This window comes from Triticum dicoccoides, chromosome 2B, assembly GCF_002162155.2.
Source record: "Triticum dicoccoides isolate Atlit2015 ecotype Zavitan chromosome 2B, WEW_v2.0, whole genome shotgun sequence".
In the NCBI taxonomy this organism is placed as follows: Eukaryota; Viridiplantae; Streptophyta; class Magnoliopsida; order Poales; family Poaceae; genus Triticum; species Triticum dicoccoides.
Genome location: NC_041383.1, coordinates 1,440,796 through 1,449,045, shown reverse-complemented (window position 1 = coordinate 1,449,045; position 8,250 = coordinate 1,440,796). Strand labels below are relative to the sequence as shown.

At 44.1% G+C, this 8,250-nt stretch overlaps 1 pseudogene; it reads left to right on the top strand.

The window, feature by feature from the left end:
• The first annotated feature begins 7,505 nt into the window (after window positions 1-7,505).
• On the top strand, window positions 7,506-7,644 carry LOC119266275 (annotated as a pseudogene).
• Window positions 7,645-8,250: the final 606 nt, after the last annotated feature.

Sequence of the window (8,250 nt, the reverse complement as noted above, 5' to 3'; positions counted from 1 at the left end):
CCTAGTGGTAGTACCGTAAGGTCGAGCGGTAGTACCGCTCTGTGCGGGCTGTGAGCATAATGGTTGGATTTTCCCTCACCTATAAAATCTTCTTCCCCAATGAACCTTATCCTTTGAGCTCGTGTTCTTCCCCCATTGTTGACCTTCTTCGAGCTTGCTAACTCTCAATCCCTCCAATGATTCTTCCAAGTTCTTGAGGGAAAAGAGAGAGGAGATCTAGATCCACGTTTTCACCAACCACTTTCTCCTCTAAGTGAGGGGAACCCCTTGGATCTATATCTTGGAGTTCTTCATGTTCTTCTTTTGTTCTTCCTCTCATTTTCCTCCCTAGCATTAGTTGCTTTGGTGGGATTTGGGAGAGAAGGACTTGGGAACTCCGTGTGCCCTTGCCATTGCATTTGGTGCATCGTGTTGAGTTCTCCATGGTGATACGTGGAAGTGAAGTTTGAGAAGCTTATTACTCTTGGGTGTTTGGGCACTCTAGAGCTTGTTCCTCTTGGGTGCCTTGGCGGTTGGTGTTGTTCGGAGCTCAATCATTGTGGTGTAAAGCTCCGGGCAAGCGTCGGGGTCTCCAATTAGGTTGTGGAGATCGCCCCGAGCAATTTGACGGGTACCGGTGACCGCCCCCAAGGGTTGCCAAAGTGTACGGGTTCGGTGACCGCCCCCAAGGGTTGCCATTTGTACGGGTTTGGTGACTGCCCTCAAGGGTCCCTTAGTGGAATCACGACATCTTGCATTGTACGAGGGTATGAGGAGATTACAGTGGCCCTAGTGGCTTCTTGGGGAGCATTGTGCCTTCACACCGCTCCAAACAGAGATTAGCATCCGCAAGGGTGTGAACTTTGGGATACATCGTCGTCTCCATGTGCCTCGGTTATCTCTTACCCGAGCCCTTTACTTATGCACTTTACTTTGTGATAGCCATATTGTTCTTTGTCATGTATCTTGATATCACATAGTTACTTATCTTGCTTAGCATAAGTTGTTGGTGCACATAGGTGAGCCTAGTTGTTGTAGGTTTTGTGCTTGACAAATTAACCGCTAGGTTTATTCCTCATTTGTTCAAGCCTAAACCATAATTATTTTAAAGCGCCTATTCACCCCCCCCTCTAGGCGACATCCTCGATCTTTCACTTTCTCTCAATAATCGCTCCATGCTCGATACTTCTTGTACTGGTTCTTTTATGATGAAGACTATTGAATTCAGATGGGATTTATTGGAAAGAATTAAATGCAACTCTGAAGATTGGGAACTCGACGAAGGCAAGGAGTCAGGTATAACACCTAAGTTTGATTGTGTTATATCTTTTATGGATACCGATGCTTTTCATGAATTTAGCACTAAATATGGACTTGACTTTGAGATAGTAGCTTCCTTCTGTGAATCATTTGCTACTCATGTTGATCTCCCTAAGGAGAAGTGGTTTAAATATCATCCTCCTATTGAAGTAAAAGTAGTAGAACCTATTAAAGGTAAAGAAAAGATATTACTTATAATGTTGATCCTATTGTTCCTACTGCTTATATTGAGAAACCACCTTTCCCTGTTAGAATAAAGGATCATGCTAAAGCTTTGACTGTGGTTCGTAAGAGTAATGCTAGAACACCTACACCCCTGAGAAAATTAAAGTTGAACCAAGTATTGCTATGGTTAAAGATCTCTTGGTCGATAATATTGATGGGCATGTTATTTACTTCTGTGATGAAGCTGCTAGAATTGCTAGACGCAATACTAAAAATAAACATAAACCTGTTGTTGGCATGCCTGTTGTTTGTGTTAAAATAGGAGATCATTGTTATCATGGCTTATGTGATATGGGTGCTAGTGCGAGTGCAATACCTCATTCCTTAAAAGAAGAAATTATGCATGATATTGCACCTGCTGAAATATAAGGTATTGATGTTACTATTAAACTTGCCAATAGAGATACTATTTCACCAATTGGGATTGTTAGAGATGTTGAAGTATTGTGTGGGAAAATTAAATATCCTACTAATTTTCTTGTTCTTGGTTCCCCACAAGATAACTTTTGTCCCATTATATTTGGTAGACCCTTCTTGAATACTGTTAATGCTAAGATAGACCGCGAAAAGGATATTGTTACTGTTGGTTTAGGGGATATGTCTCATGATTTAATTTTGCTAAATTCCGTAGACAACCCCATGATAAAGAATTTCCTAGTAAGGATGAAATCACTGGTCTTGCTTCCATTGCCATACCTCCTAATAATCCTTTAGAACAATACTTGCTAGACCATGAAAATGATATGTTTACGAATGAAAGAAGGGAAATAGATGAAATATTCTTTAAACAGGGGCCTATATTGAAACACAACTTGCCTGTTGAAATCCTAGGGGATCGTCCTCCACCCAAGGGTAATCCTGTGTTTGAGCTTAAACCATTACCTGATACTCTTAAATATGCTTATCTTGATGAAAAGAAGATATATCCTGTTATTATTAGTGCTAAACTTTCAGAACATGAAGAAGAGAAATTATTGAAAACTCTGAAGAAGCACCATGCTGCTATTGGATATACTCTGGATGATTTTAAGGGCATTAGTCCCACTCTATGCTAGCAGCCATCGAGGTGGGCACAACCCACCAGGGCGTGCCTGGGCCCCCAGGTGCGCCTAGGTGGGTTGTGCCCCCTCGGGGCACCCCTCTGGTACTTTTATGGCCCATCCTAGGTGTTCTGCTCCATAAAAATTCTCCAAAAAGTTTCGTTCTATTTGGACTGCGTTTGATATTGATTTCCCATGAAGTAAAAAACAAGCAAAAACAGCAACTGGCACTTGGCACTATGTCAATAGGTTAGTCCCAAAAAATGATATAAAGTTGCTATAAAATTATTGTAAAACATCCAAGAATGATAATATAACAGCATGGAACAATCAAAAATTATAGATACGTTGGAGACGTATCATCGTATCACTTGAGTTTATTGATATAGCTTTCTTCATGTCAAGTATCTATAGCTCATCTCCATGGATAGATCTTGCGTGTGCATAGAATTTTTTTCCGACAATGTTCCCCAACAATGAAAACGATGGCTAATGAGTATTTTCAAACCATTTTCTCTGCTGATCCGAACCTTAACTATTCTCCTGTTCTGAATCTCTTTCATGTCATGGTTACTGATGAGGATAATGCAAGATTATGTGAACCTTTAAGTGATAAGGAGATAGCTGACGCTCTGTTTCAGATCGGGCCATTGAAGGCTCTAGGGCCTGATGGATTTCCAGCCAGGTTTTTTCAGCGCAATTGGAGCACACTCCGGGACGGTGTCATAAAGTATGTTAAGGATTTCTTCACGACAGGAGTAATGCCAGAGGAGGTTAACTCAACTTCCATTGTTCTCATTCCCAAAATTCCGAATCCTACTAAGTTGACTGATTTTAGACCTATAAGCCTATGCAACATCATTTATAATATAATCACAAAGTGTTTGGTCAACCGATTGCGACCATTACTTGATGGCATTATCTCACAGGAATAAAGTGCCTTTATCCCGAGGAGGATGATAACAGATAATGCACTCATTGCTTTTGAGTTTATCCATCACATTAAGCAGGAGAAGGATCCTACTAAGAGTTTCTGTGCTAATAAACTGGACTTATCAAAAGCATACGATAGAGTGGACTGGGTATTCTTGAAGCAAATGATGCAAAAGTTGGGGTTTTCTCGTCGATGGTTGGACTGGATAATGGCATGCGTCACATCGGTGAGGTATTCAGTTAAATTAAATGGAACCCTCTTAGATTCGTTTGCACCGTCACGTGGGCTATGGCAAGACGACCCATTATCACCATTTTTATTCTTATTGGTGGATGACAGGCTATCTGCCATTTTGAAGCATGAGGTTAATGCAGGCAACATCACACCTATAAAAATTTGTAGAAGAGCGCAAAGGATCTCATACCTTTTATTTGCGGACGATACCTTGCTTTTCTTTGAAGCTACACAGGAGCAAGCTTTAAGAGTGAAGGAAGCCATGGACTTGTATGCAAGTGCCACGGGACAGAGTATTAACTTGAGTAAGTGCTCAATCATGTTTGGTGAAACTTGCCCAATGAACATACAAGATGAAGTCCAGGCTGTTCTGAATGTTACAAAGCCGGAGTTTGAGGACAAATATCTAGGCATCCCTACTCCTGACGGTCGGATGTTGAAAGGACGTTTCCAAAATTTGCAAACTAGTCTCACTAAGAGGCTTATCCAGTGGGGAGATGGGTGGCTGGCTCAACCTGGGAGAGAGGTTTTAATAAAATCAGTCGCTCAAGCTCTCCCTACATTTATAATGGGTGTTTTCAAACTTCTGTTTTTAGTATGCGATGATCTAATAAGGATAGTTAGAAATTTCTATTTGGGTTCTAAAAATGGTCGAAGAAAAGTGCATTGGAAGGCTTGGGACAAATTGTTACAGCCGAAGTGCAAAGGTGGGCTTGGATTCCGGGATTACATGTTATTCAATGAAGCACTCCTAGCACGCCAAGCATGGCGACTCATTGACAAACCCGAGAGATTATGCGCTCGCTTGCTGAAATCTAGATACTCTAGATACTACCCAGAGGGTAAGTTGGAGGACCCAGTCTTTTCTGGGAATGCATCGCCCTCTTGGCAAGCAATTAGCTACGCACTCGAGCTACTGAAAAAGGCCTAGTTTGGAGGGTTGGCAATGGTTCAAGCATAAGAGGTTGGAGAGATAACTGGATTCCAAGACCCCACTCGTTCAAACCAGTGTCTCTCAAAGGTCATTGCCGCACTCGATTTGTGTCTGAGCTTCTGAATGAATATGGTTCTTGGAACCTTGAGCTACTACAGAACTATTTCCTGCCTTGTGATGTTGATGAGATCCTCGGAATCAGAGCTTCTCCTAGGGATGAGGAGGATACCCTAGCATGGGGACCGGGGAGAGGTGGACAATTCTAGGTTAAATCTGCTTATGACTTCGCTTTTGAGGAAATGTACAGAGAATACGATTCCGCGTCTAGCAGTAATCCTGATGGTAGAAGAGGTATGTGGAAACTGATTTGGTCTACTGATGTACCCCCTATTGTACGGAAATTTGCTTGGAGGGTAGTTACGGATTCTTTGCCTACTTGGTAAGCACAAGAGAACCTTGGAGACTACTAATGTGTGCCCGGTATGTGGTTTGGAGCCTGAAAATAACTTTCACCCCTTGTGTCGATGCCCTAGAGCTCGGGAACTATGGTATTATATGTCGGATGTGTGGCAGTTTCCGGACGTTGATCAGGTTCAATACACATGCAAGGAGTGGTTATTCCATGTTCTGGAGCCCTTGCATGAGTTTCAAAGATGCATGGTTCTGTTGACGTTGTGGCGTTGTTGGTTCATTCGAAATGAAATTGTCCACCATAAGAAGCCGCCACCCTCTTGAAGTATCCAAGAGATTTCTTCTCAGCTATTTGGAGTCTCTAGTTGCTACAAAGTTAAACTCACATATGGATCCTAAGAAGGATAAAACAGTGGTATCATATGATCGCATCAGGTATAGGGAACCAGCTCAATTAACACCTATGGCCGCCCCCCATGGTCTTCTCCACCGGGTGCGTGGGTCAAACTCAACTCAGATGGGTCTCATTCAGCTGGAGGGGCTGGTGCAGGTATGGTGCTTCGAGATGCTCAGGGAGGTATAATATTCTCCGCTTGCAGGACGCTTTACTCTTGCCGGGAAGCTTTAGAGGCAGAGTTGTGTGCGTGCATGAAGGGTTTATCGATTGCGAACCAGAGAAGCGAGCTCTCGATTGCCATTGAGATGGACTCATTAGTTGCGGTCAAGATGGTCCAGGGGCGTGATCAAGACAGGTCTATCTATGCTTCTTTAGTTAAAACTAAAAAGAGATTAGATACCTCTTATCTCTTTGTGAAAATTGTATTACTCATATAAGCCGTTTTCAAAATAAGGTTAGCGATAGCTTAGTGAATTTCGCTCGCGTTGGATAGGTTCTGGCCCTGGTGTGCACTGGAACTAGCTTCTGCTGATTGTAACACTGATATGGTTTGAGTAATACAAGTTTTTCACCCGCAAAAAAAAAGTCTTATGCCATTGAATCAAGGGTATGTAAAACATATACATGTCGGCATAGCCTCATGTGCTGATGCCCCTATAGTATACATATCAGCATGGTCTAATTAAAATGCCTATTAAAAACATAGGAATTAGTCTCCCAACATGCATGTAATGGACTAATGGTTCATTTCCATCCTACATGTAATGGCAGAACGGTGCTGAAGGCCACCTCATTAGCACCTTGTTGAAGCTGGCACACTAATGTCAAGTTTTTCAATCACTTGCTTCTCATCAGTTTTGAACTGGAAGGCCTCATTACCATCATGGCCTTTCTTGTTCCAGGTTTGTTGCAAGAAAAAACGCCAAATTGTTGTTAAATCTGGAAGCTCCACCAGAGAGTAGTCAGTAGAGATTCGAAAAATTGCATTAGAAAACATGAAGGTAAATATATAAAAAAAAAGTGCATATATAGCAAGCTCAAGGATTTACCTTGACAGCTGAATTATGGCAAATTCTGCGTTTAGAGCAACTCAAATCAACAAGTGAACAGTAATAGAATCTGAACTGTTCAGGGAGTAGAAGTACAACACCATCCGATTATTTAGAACCTGGAATTGCAGAAAATATTCTCCCACTACAAATTGCAGCAATGGCAGATGTGTTAGACATGTAATTCTGTCACGCCTCTTAGGCTGCCTTGTGCGCCAAAGGGTTGTTATAGGAGTAGGATCTTGTTCTGTTTATTCTCTCTTATCCCTCCTGTAAAATCTCCCTGTAATATCTCTTCGGTTGTAACCTATGAGAGATGGGTCTCTCCCAAATCAATATAAATATACCGCGGCCCTCTGTATGAGGGTAGAGACGCTTACCCAAATTAACATGGTAATCAGAGCCTCCCTCTTCCTCATCTAGCGATCATCACCTCCATCCTATCGCCCACACAATTTTTTTTCGCCCACATCCTTCCCATCCTCCCATCTCCGGCGCCATGTCCACCTCCTCTAGCCAACTCAGCTCCACCGGCCTGAACAACACCATCTCCGAGCCTCTCACACGTACCAATTACATTCTCTGGTGAGCCCAAGCTCGCTCCCAGATCATGGGAGCCGGGCTATATGGGTACCTTGATGAAACCCTACCTGAGCCACCTCGAACCATCACCACCAAATCCTCAGACAGGAAAGATCAGATTGGTCCGAACCCCGCCCATACCCCATGGCTCATCCAAGATCAACAAATCGTAGCCTACTTGCTCCGCAACCTTTCCAAAGAAGTCCTGGTGCAAGTCGCTTCCCTCGAGACCTCGCATGCCATCTGGTCTGCCTTGGCAAACATGTCCTCTGACCAATCCAAGTCTCGCATCAACAACTGCCGTATTGCTCTCACCAATGCCCAGAAGGGTTCCCTCAGTGCCGCCGCCTACTTTGGGCAGATGCGGGCGCTGTCTGATGAACTCGCGGCTGCAGGAAAACCCATCGGCAAAGATGAACTCATCTCTTTCATCATCGCCGGTCTCGACATGGAATATCAGCCCATCATCTCTGCTCTTGATGTACGCGTTGATCCTGTCTCCACCGATGAGCTCTTTGGCATGATCTCCAACTTCGATCAGCGCGTCGAGCTGTTCCAAGGAACGGGTCCCGGCGCCTTCAAGTCTTCTGCCAATGCCGCCTATCGCGGTCGCGGGCCTCTCAAACCCTCTCAGAACCCTCCCAAGGGCGATGGCGGTGGGGGCTATCATGGCGGTCCAGGCGGCAGCGGCGGCGCCCACTTCCAGAACGGCGGCGGCGGTGGTGGCGCTCCCTATCCGCATGGTGGTGGCCACTTCCAGCACGGCGGCGGTGGTGGCGGAGGCCACTACAATCAGCACGGCAACAACAACTCTCAGCGCCACAACAACAACAACAATCGTCGCCCTTCCAATGTTATGATGAGTACTTTAATAAGTGCCAAAATTGCAAGAAAGATAATCATATTGCGAAGGATTGTGACTGGCGTTATGCCGAGAACAACTCCCAACGCAAGAAGGTTGCAGCTGCCGTGGATGCCTCCTATGGTGTGGACACAAACTGGTACGCTGACTCCGGTGCCTCCAACTACATCACTCATGAGCTGGACAAGCTAACCATGCATGACAAGTACCCCGGGCAAGATCAAGTTCATAATGCAAATGGAGAAGGTATGGAGATAGCTCATGTTGGTCATTCAATTATTGC